The sequence below is a fragment of the Gossypium hirsutum genome, chromosome A13 (assembly GCF_007990345.1).
Source record: "Gossypium hirsutum isolate 1008001.06 chromosome A13, Gossypium_hirsutum_v2.1, whole genome shotgun sequence".
NCBI lineage: Eukaryota > Viridiplantae > Streptophyta > Magnoliopsida > Malvales > Malvaceae > Gossypium > Gossypium hirsutum.
Genome location: NC_053436.1, coordinates 44,647,730 through 44,665,500, shown reverse-complemented (window position 1 = coordinate 44,665,500; position 17,771 = coordinate 44,647,730). Strand labels below are relative to the sequence as shown.

General features: G+C 34.5%; 1 non-coding gene across 1 annotated transcript; it reads right to left on the bottom strand.

Moving 5' to 3' along the window:
* Positions 1-7,365: 7,365 nt before the first annotated feature.
* On the bottom strand, positions 7,366-7,472 carry LOC121212824 (small nucleolar RNA R71). Its single transcript, XR_005908198.1, has one exon. It is a non-coding gene; the product is annotated as a small nucleolar RNA R71 (small nucleolar RNA).
* Positions 7,473-17,771: the final 10,299 nt, after the last annotated feature.

Below are 17,771 nucleotides of genomic sequence, written 5' to 3'. Positions count from 1 at the left end.
ATTGTTGTTGTGAGATTTCTAGTGTTCTGTATTATGCATGACATGGGGTGATCTCAATATGTTTAATTTTGAAGAATGAATCCTGTATTTGAACTTACGATCATGAAAGTATGATTCTAATGAAATTACAGTGAAGTATTTATGTTTTCTTTTTAAAATGTACTATTTTATATAGTCCTATACGACAATTGGTTTATATTTCATAACAACTTACATTATAGTTTAATTAGTTTGCGCCAACAATAGCTTTAAAGACAATGGTTTTAAAGTAGCGATAAGACATTCTTGGATCTTTCTTTAGGATCGAGTTTGGAGTGTTACAGAGTGCCAAGCCTGAATGCTAACATCCCTCTAGAAAACACATCCTTCCCCAAAAACAAGTCTGAATCACTATAAATATAACTCGGTAAAACTTGCAACAAATGTTGGATCTAGGTACATGCAGTGAACATCTAAACATATCATCTGTCATCATCTCATCTCATATCAAACTTGTAAAATGCGTAAAATAACCATATTGGAATGCCAATCGTATCCTATCTCATGTTCATCCGGGCTCAAAACATGTAATAGATTATCATTTTTCAATCAAGTCATTTTCTCACCTTTGTATCAATTACAACATTCAAGTTTATACCTAAACAATTCAATTATACAATTCAAACATAAATATTACAAAAATACAAAGAACTATACCGTATCAACTTACCAGAAAATAACAATAATATAAGAAATGTCAGGGACTAATATGCTAATTTTCCTTTTCCTCGGTTGTTTACTGATTGATCATTTTCTTGATCTATACAATAATTCATTTCAATTTATTTTTCATTCTATTCAATTTAGTACCTAAAATCATAACAAGCTTATTTTTCATAATTAAGCCCAAAATTTAAAATCAAATTGATTAATATCCATTAATAGCTCTCAAATAACTAAATTTACAATAACTTAATGTCACTTTCAACATATTATTATTTTAGCCTCGAAACTGAAAACTAACTAAATTCACTTTAGAAAATAGTCCTATTTCAACACTGAGCTTCAAACTCAACCATTATCAATCAAAAATCTTAAAAAACAACAATGGTATCTTTTCAAAACTTTGACAGTAATATGAAATAGTCCTTGGGCTAGCTAGATTAAGCTACAACAATCTCAAAAACACAAAATTTATGAAAAATAGCTTTGAAAATCAGTTACATGCAAGAGGAAAGAGTTGGCCAAACTTTCAAGGTTAAAAAATGGTGTTTCAGTGGAAAAATAAGAAAATGGAAATGATGGCTTAAAATATTATGTTTTTAACTTTTATTATTATGATTATTTACATATAATTTAATCAAAATTCTACCTAATAATCGACCACTATAAAAAAATATGGCATAATTGCCATTTAAAACCATTCACTTCTTTTAAAAACTCATTTAGCCCATATAAACTAATAGTGGTTAACTTTTATAGTTTTTACTATTTAGTCCTTATACTTTAATTAACTAACCAAACCTTAAAATTACCAGACCAAACTTTAATACAACACTCTAATGACCTTTTAAATATTATTTATAATATTTACGGACCCATTCATCAGAATTATGGTCCCAAAACCACTATTTTTGACACCATTAAAAATGGGTTGCTATATGGACAGCATAGAGGGCATCAGGGTCTTCACAATCATTAGGGTTCTTCACATGGTTTGCAAGTCCAGAGTGGGGGACAGTACAAAATTCGTTCTCAAAGAGGATCTCCTAGAGGTTTTTTAGAAGGTGCAAAAAGAGCTAACGAGAAGATATACTGAACAAGGTAAATTCGAAGTTTATACCTCATTGAATTCTTTGCGTGCTTATATTTTGAGTTAGGTCAAGAGTTTGGGTATTTTGGTGTACCTTTCACCCATGTGACCTAGCCAGATAAGAAACAATTCGAAGGAAAAATGCAGTTTTCACAATGATAGGGGGATAAAATAGAGGATTGCTTTTCAGCGTCAAGACAGAGCTCGTGGGGTTCAAATAAGGGAAAGCAATAGCTTAGGGGTATGATTCATGTCATTATCAGTGATGATGAGGAGTGTGACACATCTAGCACAAAAAGGAAAGCTCACTTAAGAAGTGTGATGTTTGTTGGAATAATGAAAAAGCCACGTCAGCAAGAAAATCAATGATAAACCGTAATTTATACATATTTTTATCCCATGCTTAGCACATTTTATGGATGATTTTCCTTAAAATTGGTGAATTCGATGCTCCTAATGCCTTAATTTCATATTTTATACGTAGGTGAGCATAGGAGAGTGAAAGGAACGAGAAGCGGACCAAAAACAGAGAAAATGTGCCAAAGTATGAAATCAACACGGCCTGGACCTCAACACACGGGCAGACCACACGGCCATGTCAATTTAGTAGAATCGAAGCACGACTCACACGAGTGGACCACACACCCGTGCCTATTTAACAAGCTGGACAACGGCCTAAAGTAATCGCACACGAGCGTGTCCATGTCTAGCCCAAATTAAGTCCAGTTCGAAAAAGGCCAATTTTGAGGGTTCTTAGGCATTCTAAAGCCTATAAATACACCCTAGAGGAGGAGGAAAAACAAACACGGAGAAGGAAGCAGGGAACTGCTCAAGGAAAGCCGATTGATCCATCTTAGAAACCGGATACATCATCAAGATCGAAGATCTCCCCTGTAACACCCCGAAACCGTGGCCGTCACCGGGGTCGAATACGAGGTGTTATCGGGCTTAATTCATCATTTATACAGCTCAAACAATTTATTTTAAAACTCCCAGACAAGCTATCAATCTGCGTTATAGTCACTTAAAAATTCGTATCTTGAGTTCCGAAACTCGAAATAAGATTTTGTAAATTTTTCATAAAACTATACTCATATATATATCTAATAAAATTTTTGTATAATTTTTGGTTGGGCCAATTAGTACAGTTTATTTGTTAAAGTCTCCCCTGTTTCAGGGTTCGACTACTCTGACCTCTGAGCATTACGACTTAGATATCTCCCTACACAGGGCTTCAATGCCTATGCCGCTTATCTCTAATGAAACTAGACTCAATAATGAATCTGCACATATAAAGTATGACTTCTAATTATCTCTAAACAATTTATGGTGAATTTCCAAAGTTTGAACAGAGGATCCAGAAATCGCTCTGGCCCTATTTCACAAAAATTTAAACATCTTATAAAATATAGCTCATATGGTTGTTTTGTTTCTTCCATATGAAAATAGGCTCATCCAGTTTCGATTACATAATTTATTCATTATTTAGTTCCATTTCTACTATTTTTAATGATTTTTCAATTTCACATCACTACTGCTGTCTGCGTTTATTATTAGAGTAAATTTTACCTATTAGAGTAATTTAACATACATATCACCAAGTATGATCAGACTAGCCATACCAAAGGCTAATCATTACCAAGCATTTCCTTACTACTCAATAACCATATCATGAGTGTAACACCGGAAATGATTAGCCATGACAAACGGCATAATAATCAAATAGACTTTAACTATTACTTATAACTAAGTATCATAAGACCAAATCCAACTTAACATTTATGCCATTTTCGCATGGCTAAAAGTATACATACCAAAGTTCAAACAAAACATAATAGCCTATACATGCCGAAATGTTCTCTTAGACCAACTAAGAAGAAGATACCAAAAAGTTGCAAGCTGGTGTGATGACTTCGACGATGGTCCCGAGCACACAAAAATGGATCAAAGGAACCTAAATAAGTGACAAATAAACACACCAAATGAGTATATAACTCAGTAAGTCATAAGCATTACACTGCCGTCCATTTATAAAGTATCATAAAAGAAAACAAATAATGCAAGATTAGGTACTCCATCCATACCGACTATGCTATAATTTCACGCACATTTATCATTACATGCTCTCAACTAGCCAAGCCTCCATTGACATCTCGTATGATATTCGATATGATATTTGATGCATTTCCACACATCATTTTATTTTCGTTTAGATTATACTAATAATAGCATTTCATCTATTCCACAATAATTTCATGTTCCTAACTTCAAATATAATCACCACATAGGTTCAAGACTTACCAAGCTCAGTTCCAAATATAAACATAACGTCTATTCCTCATGAACTCAAAGTATCTACTCATTCCGCTGTCCATGATCTACTCGATAAAGTCGCACACTTAACGTTAATAATTATTCGAAAATATATAGTAAGTCCGCACACTTAGTGCTTAATAATCAAACTCGCACACTTAGTGCTATACAATTAAACTCGCACACTTAGTGCCAATCTCATTATCGTAAATGTTTATACCCGCACACTTAGTGCCGAAATCAACAACTCAATACATCTCACTTCTTTTTACACTCGATAATTTTGTCACTACATGCATTTATATATCATTCCATTCGGCATAAGTACATAGGTATTATGATTATTTAAATCAATACAAAATATATGCTTAATAACTTACCTTGTGTTGGGTAAAACGGTTCCAACTCGGCTACTCGATGTTCTTTCCTTTGCCTTTGCTTGATTCTCCTCCTTTAACTTCTTGAGCTTAATCAATAAATTAACTAGTTTAACCGTCTTGCTAAATATTTATATCAAAATATTAATGATTTCATATCATAGGAGATACATGACTAATTCTTATCTTCCTACCATATGTTTTTGAGCTATTCGGCTAATAACCATATGCTATCACCCTACTATCAATAATCCAATCACACATGCATATATATAATTGGACATTCGGCAACCACCCTTGCTAATTACTCATTTTTAGTCGATTATATATATAATCCAAAAGTAATATCACGAATGGGCATACATTTATATATATATAGCCGAATGTGCAAAACTTAGACTCAACATCACCTATGCTCTTAATTTGATGGCCGAATATGCATATATATATATGATATCAACTATACTATCATCTTTAATTCATCTAAACACAAAAATTCATCTCATGAACACTTGACCGAATTTTTCCTAATCTAGCATGGCTTCACATCTATTTGTAACATTCTATAAATCCACATATACCACCCTATAAATCCACATATACCACATTTCTACATAAATTTTCTTTCACTTTTCCACTACTTCCATTCACAACATCAAAAGCACCATACTCTTAGCATTTACCTCTTCCTAACCATATGCCATCTAAGTACCCCTTTAGGTAGAAAATTAACATATGGGTTGTAATAAGCCATTGGCTACTAACTAGATTTTCACAAGAATTTAGTAAAAGTAACATAAATCCTACCTTAATCAACCCCTTTTGAGTTGGCCGAATGTCTAGAGCATTTCTTCCTTCCTTCTCCTAACTCACGGCAATTGCAAAAAAAAAAGAAAGAAAGAAGATGAATACTCCCTCTTCCTTCCTTATTTTATTCATCTTTTCTTTTTAATTCCTTTCTTTAATTTATTTTAATTGTTAACTAATAAAAGAATTGCATTGAAATTCAACCTAGTGGATGGGGCATCATGGCTTGGCCGGCCACTACTTGGGTTTTTGGGCAATTTGACATGCAAACCCAAATTTCCTCACTTTGTTATTATTTGATCCTTACATATTCCCCTATCATATTTTCTTAAGTTCTCAACTAAGTCAATCACATGAAATTCACATTAATAAGTCTAAATTAAAACATCAAATTTTCACACATGCAATAATACACAAAGAGGATATGCAACCAAATTTTAAATAAATTTTGGGACTCGATCTTGTGGCCCCGAAACCACATTCCGACTAGGGTCGAATTAGGACTGTCGTATCCCCTCAATTTCCCTTCAGGAGTTTTGGGTTTTTCATTATGTTTTGTATTCATTATTCTTCTGAGATGTTTACCTTTTTAGTTATGAACTAAAACCCCTAAATACCTAAGGGGAATGAAACCTAAGACAAATCTTGTTATTATTATCTAAATTGTATGATAAATATTTGACTTGTTATAAATTATGTGTTCTTAATTCTTGTTTTGATATTCTAGGATATTGATTCAAGTTAAGCTCTTATTCAGAGGAGGAATAGACCTTGCCTAAGAGTACATTTGTCATAATTAAGCGGAGTTGATTGCGCGCTTAGAGATAAGGTGAGAAGGTTTTGCCGAATTAGGGTGAAACCTAGTAAAGGGATCCATAGATCGAGTTAATGCAACCGTAGGGAGTTAATTAGAAAGAGATTTCAATTATTCAAACTAGGGTTAGACGTTGTTAGTCTCGAGAGGGATAATAATATAACTTAGGGATTTCTACGGATCAAGTCAAATGAATAAATCGTCCGATTCAGAGTCAAATAACAAGTGAAGTCTAGGTGGATTTTTCCTTAGGTATTGTCTTAATTCAATCGTTTTTCCAAAAGTAATTCCCTAATTCTATTTTCTGCGAATTCTTAGTTTAGTTAATTAGTTAGTTAAAACAAACTCCATTATTCTTAGGCTAGATAGTAAAAAGACAGTCATTACTAGTACTTTTAGTTCCTTTGGGTTCGACAATCTAATCTTGCTAAAGCTATACTACTATTCGATAGGTACACTTGCCTTCATCATGATAATAGTTAGTTTCAAGAACGATTCATTATAAATATTTAAAACATGTCACGAATATCAAGTATCAAGTTTTTGGCGCCGTTGCGGGGGAACTAAGATATTAGGAACACTCGATTTTTATTACTTTAGCCATTTACTTTTACTGTGATTTAAATTTTATTCTAATTTTTATTACTAATTCTTCTTTTTCCCTTTTTCTGGCAGGTTTTTATAGTTTATGACTAGAAGAAACCCGTCAGGACCATTACTTTTTGACAGCGAGATCGATCGCATAGTTCGTAGAAACCAAAGTGAAATAAGGCAAAGCTTAAGATACACAGAGAACGAGCAAGAGGACAATATTCAAACCACAACCGAGGAGATGGCTGAAAACCAAGAAAATCTGCTACCTCCTGCAATTGCTGTTAATCAAAATCCTGCTCCGTGCACTATGTATGATTATACTAAACCTAATTTAATAGGAACTGAGTCAAGTATAATTAGACCTGCTATTACTGTAAATAATTTTGAACTAAAACCTAACACAATTCAAATGATACAACAATTTTGTTCAGTTTGATGGTTTGTAGGACGAGGATCCCAATGCTCACTTGGCAAATTTCCTAGAATTTTGCGATACCTTTACAATAAATGGCATTTCTGATGACGCCATTTGCCTTCGATTGCTTCCCTTTTTGTTAAGGAATAAGGCTAAACAATGGTTGAACTCGTTACCACGAGGGTCAATCACTACTTGGGAACAAATGACCAAAAAATTTTTATTAAAATACTTTCCACCGGCTAAAACAACCAAATTACGTAATGATATCTCTTCTTTTGTGCAGATGGATTTAGAAACACTCTACGATGCATAGGAGAGATACAAGGACCTTTAAAGAAGGTGACCTCACCATGGGTTACCGCTTTGGCTACAAGTTAAAACGTTCCATAATGGCCTGAATCCTTTGACTCGGTAGATGATTGATGCAGCCGCTGGAGGAACTATCAATAATAAGACACCTGAGGTGGCTTACGAATTTATTGAGGAGATGTCACTGAATAACTATTAGTGGCAAGTTATGAGAACAAAGCCGACAAAAGTAGCCGGTGTCTTCAACCTTGACGCGGTTACTATGTTATCTAACCAAGTAGAACTCTTAAATAAAAAGATTGACGATTTGTATGGTTCTACTCAGATACATCCAGTGATTAGGTGCGATTATAATAGAGGAGGAGCATGCACGGAATATCAACCCTTCAACCCTAGCATCGAGGAGGAACAAGTCCAATATATGGGTAACAATAACTCTAGATCCCAAAATAACCCATATAGTAACACTTATAATATAGGTTAGAGGAACCATCCCAATTTCTCGTGGGGCGGTCAAGGAAATTAAAGGCCACAACATCCCTCGGGTTTTCAACAACCACCTTACCGGCAAGAAAAGAAGCCGAACCTTGAAGAGATGCTAACCAAATTCATCTCGGTGTCAAAAACTCATTTTCAGAATACTGAGATAGCACTCAAAAATCAACAAGCATCAATCCAGGGGCTCAAAACTCAGATTGGATAGCTCGCTAAGTTGATTTCTGAACGACCACAAGTTAGCTTGCCAAGCAACACAGAATCTAACCCAAGGGAGCAACTCAACGTGATTACTAGTCAAAATGAGGAAGGGTTAGTCACACCTGAACCAGAACCAAGGCAAGAAACTGAGATAAGCAAAGGTAAAGGTGAGGTAGACCAAAATGACCCAAAGCTGGTAAGTACAGAATACAAACCTCATGTGTCATACCCCCAATGCGACAAGGAAAGACCGGTCAGATGAACAATTTGGTAAATTCCTTAAACTCTTAAAAAAATTACATATTAACTTATCGCTTATTGAAGCTTTATCACAGATGCCAAACGCAATGAAAATTTTAAAGGAGCTTTTAGCAAATAAGTGGAAGTTGGACGAGGCTTAGCAAATAAGCGAAAGTTGGACGAGGCTTCGCATGTGAAGCTAAACGCAGTTTGCTCAGCTATTCTGCAGAATAAGCTACCCAACAAACTAAAAGATCCAGGGAGTTTTACTATTTCTTACTTAATTGGTAGTTTAGATGTAATTAATGTATTAGATGATTTAGGGGATAGTATTAACGTCATGCCTTACAAAATGTTTAAACAACTAGGTCTTGGGAAACCCAAATAGACTAGGATGAGCATTCAATTAGCAGATGAAACTATAAGATTTCCTAGGGGTATTATTGAAGATGTGATAGTTAAAATCAATAAATTTATATTTCCCGTTGACTTCATTGTTCTAGACATAGAGGAGGATAGCAACACACCTCTGATTTTAGGAAGACCCTTTTTACCAACTGCTAGAACGATTATCGATGTTGGCACAGGTGAGCTCACACTCCGTGTGGGAGATGAAACAATCACCCTTCAAGCTCGTAATTCCGGTAACACATCGAAAATTGAAGGTGATTGTCTAAACCATTCTACTAAAACTAACAATATAGTGCAACCTACTTTTCAGGAAATGAGTTTGAAGGAAGTACATGAGCCATTTTTAAGCAATAGTAGAGGACCTATTCATGAAGAACGAAGGCTACAAATCGAGGAGCTAGATGAACGGTGGACACATAAACCGATAACACACGATAAACCAAAACTACACCAAAACAAGCTCAATACCTTTCCAAATAAACTTAAGGTTGGAGATAAAGTCTTATTAGATGTCGCAGATCCTCACATTGTCACTGCTAAACCGAATGAAAAAATCCCTCTTACGGTACTTAGCATTTTCCCATTCAGTACAGTCGAGGTAAGTCATCTCAAGTTTAGCACTTTTAAGGTAAACAATACCTACCTAAAACCTTATTTTGATGAGATTCATAGCAGGAATGAGGAGTATAAACTCCTCGTGTAATATCCTGATTTTGGGCCTAGTCGGAATAGTGGTTTCGTGACCACAAAATCTGAGATAGAAATAATTATTTTATGATTATTTTGAGGTCTATGATATGATTGCATGATTGTGTGAAAATTTCGTGAAGAAATTTTATGCATAAAGTGCTTAAATTGAAATTAGGGACTAAATCAAATAATTTGTAAAACTTGCATTCTAGAAGTTTCTAGTATGAAATTGTTTTGAAATATTAATTAGGAGGTCTTAAATAACAATTTTACCAATTTCTAAGTCTATGGACAAAAATTGGACATGGATGGAATTTTTGGAAAGTTTAGTAGTAAGGGCATTTTGGTCATTTAGGGGTAAAATGAATTAAAATACAAAATTAAAAGCCAATTTTGCTCATCTTCAACCCCATGGCCGAATATAGCAAGGAGAAACCATGGCTAGGGTTTTTCAAGCTTCCAAGCTCGATTAGCAAGGAAAACTAAAATTCGGGCTAAAATGGGGAAAAATACCAAGTTGTGGACGAAATGGTAAAAGTAGCCATTTTCGCATACGAGGTAAGTTCATGTGTAAATGTAGTAACATAATTGTCATTTTAAGCAATTTAATGTTGTTTATATGATATGATGCTAATTATTATCATGAAATATTATGCTTTGTGGTTATTGTTGAATAATATGTAATTATGTGAATTACTTGATGAGTATGAACTATCACCGAAGTATCAATTTCGATATTCCGTGGAAGATGGCAAAGATGTGTGATCGAGGAAAACGCCCGTTTGAACCTTAGGAATAGATTAGGATACAAGTGACATGTCACTAGGATGGTTGAGCATCCAAACTCGTTGAGTTGAGTCCGAGTTCACTCATGGATGCGAACGCCCGAGCTCGTTGAGTTGAGTCCGAGTTCGCTTATGGGCGGGTTACATGGTAGCTTGGCTACATATGTGGCACTTATATGTAAACTTTCCATGTATCCAAATTATATTCCGATGTGTTCAACGGGTAAAATTCTACTCAAATGGAGGAATACTCGAGATGAAAGGGACGTATTGGTAAGTGTTGTGAAATGAATACTTTGAACAGGTATGTACTTAACCCTCGGGTTGAAAACTCGATATAACAACAATATGGTAAGATGATAAATGAAAATGTGATGTGAATGTCTCGGTGATGATTATGCAAATGATGTTTTATGTTTGCGTATGTAGTTGTGTTACTTGTTATTTGCATGTGAGCTTACTAAGCATTTATGCTTACTCCCTCCTTTTTATTCCTTGTAGTGTTGACAAGCCAGCTCGGAAATCGGGAACGGTCGGAGGCACACTCACACTATCCATATACCATCTTGGCATAATGGCTTGTATATTTTGAGTATGGCATGTATAGCATTATAATCATTTTGTATATATGGCCTTATGATATGGTTATTGAGTGGTATGGAAATGCTTGGTAATGATTAGCCATTGGAATGGCTAATCATGATCATATTTGGTGTTATGTATGCTAAATTGCTAGCTAATCCATGGAAACCATGAAATAGGTAATATTTACCATAAAATAGATTCAGACAGCAACAGTGATGTGAGTTTGAAAAATCATTAAAAATAGTAGAGATACAATTAGATGATGAATAAACTATGGAATTTAAGAATTATGAGTCTATTTTCATATGAACAAAACAAGTAAATGAGTTATATTTTATGAGATGTTTAAATTTTTGTGAAACAGGTCTAGAGCAATTTCTGGATCCCCTGTTCTGAATTTGGAAATTCACCATAAATTGTTCAAAGATAATTATAAGTCATGATTTATATGTACAGACTCCTTATTGAGTCTGGTTTTATTAGAAACAAACGGAATATTCATTTAAATTCTGTACAAGGAGATATCTGATTCGTAATACACAGAGGTCAGAGTAGTCGAACCCTGAAACAGGGGAGACTTTAACTAATAAACTGTACTAATTTGCTAGACCAAAAATTATAGAAAAAAATTAGTAAATATATATATGAGTCTAGTTTTAGGGAAAATTTACAAAATTGGATTTCGAGTTTTGTAACTCAAGATATGAATTTTTAAGCGACTGTGACGCAGATTGCTAGCTTGACTGAAAATTTTAAAAATAAATTGTTTGAGCTGTTTAAGTAATGAATTAAGTCTATTAACACCTCATGTTCGACTCCGGCAATGGTCTCGGGTATGGGGCATTACATTTGGTGGTATTAGAGCAGGTTTAGTCGGTTCTCGGACTAACCTAGCTTGTGTAAAAGTTTAGCTATACATGCCACTGATCTGTGATAGTGTGATGTCTTCCGACGCGTATGAGTACCGTCTTATTTAGACAGGGTACTCTCCAACTGAGCTGCGCTGACCATGTTCAATGTTATGTGAAGGTATTTGAGTAAAATTATGATTATGATAAGTCTCGGTTCAGAAAAGTATGAATAAAAGTTTATGATACATATGTGATAAATATCCATATTTGCTTCATGCTCATATGATGTAGTGTATATGGCTTACTTGATAAGATGAACGGAATAAATAGAAAGTAGTAGAGGTATGAATAAAAGTCATAATATTATGATACAAATGAAAATGTCCTTGTCTTGATTTGGACGTTGAATGTTGATGAATGCTAATGATATATAATTTTTATGAGATAAAGGATTATAATGAAATGAACTTATCTATGTTAAATTGTTGGACTGAATTATATGATTGTAATGATATGTACATGATGATGCACGAAATGAAAGTTGTGATTGTGATGCAAATATCTATGTTTGTTTGGTCTTATATGATGTCATGAGCATGACTTAATTTAATTAAATGAATGGATAAGTAAAGCTATCTAGAAAACATAGAATGTATGCATAAGTATATTGTCTAAATGGACAATAGGAAAATTTGTGTAAGCCAACATGAATATTGCATTGCCTGAATGAATGACATGATTTTGATGATGTTGCTATGATGATGGGAGTTATGTCATATGTGTATGTATAAGAAAGTCGAGTCAGAGGTCCTACAACCCCTCCCCCTTATCGAAGTGGTACTTATAATGGAATTTCATGAGATTTGTATTGAATAAGTTTCCGGTTGAGAACCCAAAGAGTTTAGTGATAGAATAATTATAAGTATGATCAGAGATTGAAAATGAGCTGATAAGTAAAGTCAGAGCCAGTAAAGTATCGGATTGACGTAAAGATTATTGGAGTTATGCACTATCCCAATTAGAGAAGGAATTCTCTTTGGTAAATCGAATTACTCAAGTGCAAGGTCGAGAAAAGTGTAAATCGAAATTTATTTAGAACTGGCCTTCTTTAGTGAATGGTTTAATATGAAATTTGTGACGGCAGAACTAGTTGGGGAAATGATATTTGAAATGTGAACTATCTGAGTGTGACAGTTATGACTGGACAGATTTAGCAGTCTCTTTTGAGATGTTCTATGTGTTGACCCGTTCTCAGAAATATTTCTATGGCTATTGATCTTCTGAAGAAATTCTTGTTATATGGGAATGTGTTCTAATTCTGGTGTTGGATGAAAGCATTGGTAGTCTGACTGGTTTATAATTTATATTGCTCTATTTCATCAGGTATTCTATTTCATTTTGTCTGATAAGAATTGATGAGAGAATACATATGATATTATGATTCTGTTTCTTCTACTTGATGCTTCATCTGATATATATGTATGGGAAGATATATTGTTCTTGTTATATTTGATTTCAGTGGGATTAAATGATATTTTCTTCTGGAATTTCTTTCTTTGAAGAATTATCAGGGTATTCTGTAACACCCCGTACCCGAGATCGTGCCGGGGTCGGACACGAGGGGTTAACAGCCTTAATTCACTTATTTCCATAGTCCATTTAAAAATTTCCAGGCACACGGGTTACTGCGTCATTGACGCCTTAAAAATCATATCTTGAGTTTCAAAACTCGAAAATCAGTTTCGTAAATTTTTCCTGAAACTGGACTCATATATCAATCTACAAATTTGTTTCTAGAATTTTTGGTCGAGCCAATTAGTACAGTTTATTAGTTAAAGTCTCCCCTGTTTCAGGGTTCGACTACACTGATCTTTGCGCATTACGACTTGGATATCTCCCTGTACAGGGCTTCAATACTGATGCCGTTTGTTTCTATAGAAATTAGACTCAAAAAGGAAACTATAAATATATGTAATGACTTCTAATTATCTCTGGTTAATGTGTAATGAATTTCCAAATTAGGAAAAGGGAATCCAGAAACCATTCTGGCCCTGTTTCGCGAAAACTTAAATATCTCATAATATACTATTCATATGATCGTTTCGTTACTTTCCTAAGAAAATATATTCATCAAGGTTCGATTACATAATTTATTCACTATTTAATTCCATTCCTACTATTTTTAGTGATTTTTCACATTCACATCACTGCTGCTATCAGCATCTATTTTTAAGGTAGACTTTACCTATTACATAGTTTCCATGATTCAACTAGCCCTTTAGCATATATAGCACAAAATATGATCATGATTAACCATTCCAACGGCTAGTCGTTCCCAAACATTTCCATACCTCTTAATGAACATCATACAAGACGATTATAATACTAAGCTCAAAGTGTATATAAGCCATTTTCGCATGGCTATCCAAATTTATACAAAACCAAAGGGTCCATGACCAACAACAAAACGGGTAGTCCTATACATGCCATTTCAAAGTTCAACCAAAAGTGTACCAAAAAGGGGCTTTGATAGTGTGGACGACTTCGACTTCAACAATCCCGAGTCTGATAGCTGATGAACTCAAAATCTATAAAACAGAGAATCAAAGAAACAGAGTAAGCATTTAATGCTTAGTAAGTTTGAGCCATGAAATTAGACACAACCAAAGTATAGCATTCATATGGCTAAACGGATAATCTCATATGCACAAATTCTCAATATCATACTTACTTCACATTACCAACCCTTATATTCATACACAAAAGATCAACTTAGCCAAGGCCGGAAGCTCATTAATTTACTGAGCGAATATTATTTAAACGGAATCACCACCCTAATGCATATACGAAACGTACCTCATCGTTGGGTTTTACGAGCGTATCAATTTAAATTATTACAGCAAGATCACTCGTTCTCAAACCAAGTACCTTTGGAGTTTAGCCGGATATAGCCACTAGCTCAAATGCCTTCGGGACTTAGCGCGGTTATAGTAACTTGCACAAATGCCTTCGGGACTTAGCCCGGTATAATAACTCGCACAAATGCCTTCAGGACTTAGCCCGAATATAATAGCTCGCACAAACGCTTTCGGGACTTAGCCCGGATATAGTAGCTCGCATGAATGCCTTCGGGACTTAGCCCGGAATTAGCCACTAGCTCAAATTCTCTCGGGACTTAGCCCGGTTATCATCCGAACATTCATGCACATATCAATAAATCATGACACATCTAATTTCATTTTCATAATTAGAGTTCAAACACAAGTCACGTATTAAGCATTCCCATTTCGGCTCACTAGCCACATACAAACAGCATGGTTTAGTTTGCTTTATAACACGATCTCTATGCACATACATTATGACTTAATCAAATCATAAACTAAGTCTCATTGCTCGAAAACTTACCTCGGATGTTGTCGAACAATTTCGATGGCTATTCGACCACTTTTTCCTTCCCTTTATCGGATTTAGTTCGCCTTTGCTCTTGAGCTTAATTTAACAAATAAATTTATTTAATCATTTGAGCATCGAAAGAGGAACTCAAGGTACTTAGCTCATATATATACATTAGACACTAAAGTCACATACATATGAAATCATGAATCAACTCAACATATTAGCCAATATTCACCTTAGCCAAATTTTCTAAGTCAAGATAAAGCCATCAATATGTTTACCTATGGCCGAACATACACATCAACCTATGTACTCATTCATGTGGTCGAGTATACATATTCCAATATGATTTCATTTCCATTTTGTTTAACACTTAACTTTTACCACATATCAAATAACCCATTTCTTTACTCATGTGGCCGATTATATTCGGTCATGCATACACACATAAAATCAATTTGGAGACTCTATCAATCCAACATACATTCGGCAATAGTCCATAATTCTCTTTCTCGGCCACTCATTTCCCACTTAACAAAGCTTCCATTCGAACTCATTAGTGAGTATCAATTAACTTAAGCTATCTTTTAAACCTTTATTTATCACTTCATGCCAAACCAAAGACCACATTCGGCACTTTCATCCACCATTCTACCAAGCATGCAATATTCAACCACAACCAACTCACATTCGGCCCTAGTTCATAACAAGGTAGCCGAATTCTTTTTATGGTTCAAACACTCATCCATCATCATTCACCTAACTTTAACATGAAACAACAAAACTCACCATTATTAACTACCATAGTCAAAAACCTTACTCAATCCAAAATCAAAATTTCATCATGGTTTACAAAAAATAACTTGATATCTCACTCAAGATCAACTAAAATTTCAAGAACTAATATGAACACCTTACCTTAATATTGACCTAAGATGGCCGATTGCTTCACTCCTTTCTTCCTCCTTTCAATTCGGCCAAGAAGAATCAAAGGGCACAACTTGTTTTCATCACCGAATGCTCTTGTTCCCTTTTTTTTTCTTTAGATTCGGCTAGCAAGAACATGAATGATGATCCCTTTTTTTTCTTTCATCATTTTCTTTTTTCCATTTCTTTATTACTAACTTTTTATTTTATTGTTCCTCCCATGATGCACCAACATAACATGTCTATGACATGTTTTGCCCATCACACCTTGTCCACCCTATTTGTCATGGCCGGCCACTACTAAATGGGGGGGAAATTGACATGCAAGTCCCCCCTTTTTCTTACATGCACTAATAGATCCTTATGTTTTGATCTATCACATTTCAAAAGTGTCACACATAAGTCCTATTGACTAAATTCACATGCAATTTACTAAATCGAAGCTTAAAAATTTCACACATTTATATTCACATATTTTAGACAATAAATATCATATTCAAATAATTTGGTGACTCGGTTTAGCAGTCCCGAAACCGCTTTCCGAATAGGGTCACTTTAGGGCTGTCACATATTCTGTATTTTCTCTATGAGTTTGGTTTTCGATTCTCCGGCATAGTATCGTATCTTGGGTTTCTTTATCCTGGATCACTTTATTCTGGATTTCTTTATTCCGTTTTCTTGTTATCTTTGTTCCATAATTTGTCAATTATGACTCATGTTCGAAGTACGTTCGAAGTACGTTCTTCAACTCGTGATAATCATGTCAAATATGACTATACTTCTAATTTGATCTTGGTAATGTGGTGATTTTAGTATTGGGGTTTTTTTCTAATTTCTGTGTAAGGATTTGACATTAGTAAAGGCATAAGTGATAAAAGCGCGAGTTTCAGTCGGTATGGTGAATTATCTATTTGAAAGATTTCATGTGACAATTATTTCAGGATTATTTTTCCCAAGTCTGATAATAGAATTTCATTTTGTATGGATAAAAGAGTAAATAGTCTGAACGAGAAGCGTATATTTATTAGAAAGAGTTGGATATTAGTTAAAATCACTACGAATGATAAGGTTTTCGTCTTGTGAAAGCTGAAAAGTTTATTACATGTTGACAAAGTTTGGATAGATGAGAATATTGGTAACCGAAGCGTCTGAACTAGACTAGTCTACATTGAGTAAAGACTTCCTGACTTTCAGTAAAGAACTGTTGTATGAATTGTGATGAGTTTCAAGACAGTAAGGTAATGTGATAGTTTAGAGCATTCGATGTTACATAAAATTGGAGTTGTTAAAGGGGTTAAAGCCGAACATTGGGATCTATCAAAATTATCCTTGTCAGTGTTGATATTGGGATGGAAATGAGAAGGATTATTCTTGAGGCCATGTCAGAAATATTTCCATGGCAGAAAGAGGAAAATGTGATGTATCCTATTGTTAAATGTTTGGCGAGATCTAAAAATCATATATGTATTGAATGAATTCCTACTCATCAGATTCGTGGAATTTCAGGTCTCTTTGATTGTTGGATTTCTTGGAATTCCGGTCTCCATTAAATCAAGTTGAGATCTGGGTTTTATGTCATGATATCATGGGAAACTGAGAAGGGTTGAAAATTTAAGAACAGTTGAGAGTTGAGACTGTAAGCTTTTAGATCATATGAGAAATTAAAGAGATGTATTGGAGGTATAGCCTAAGTGAAAGTTCTTCGGCACCGAATATGAGATTAAAAGTGAAGATCACTTTTTTGGTAAGATTTTCGGGGACGAAAA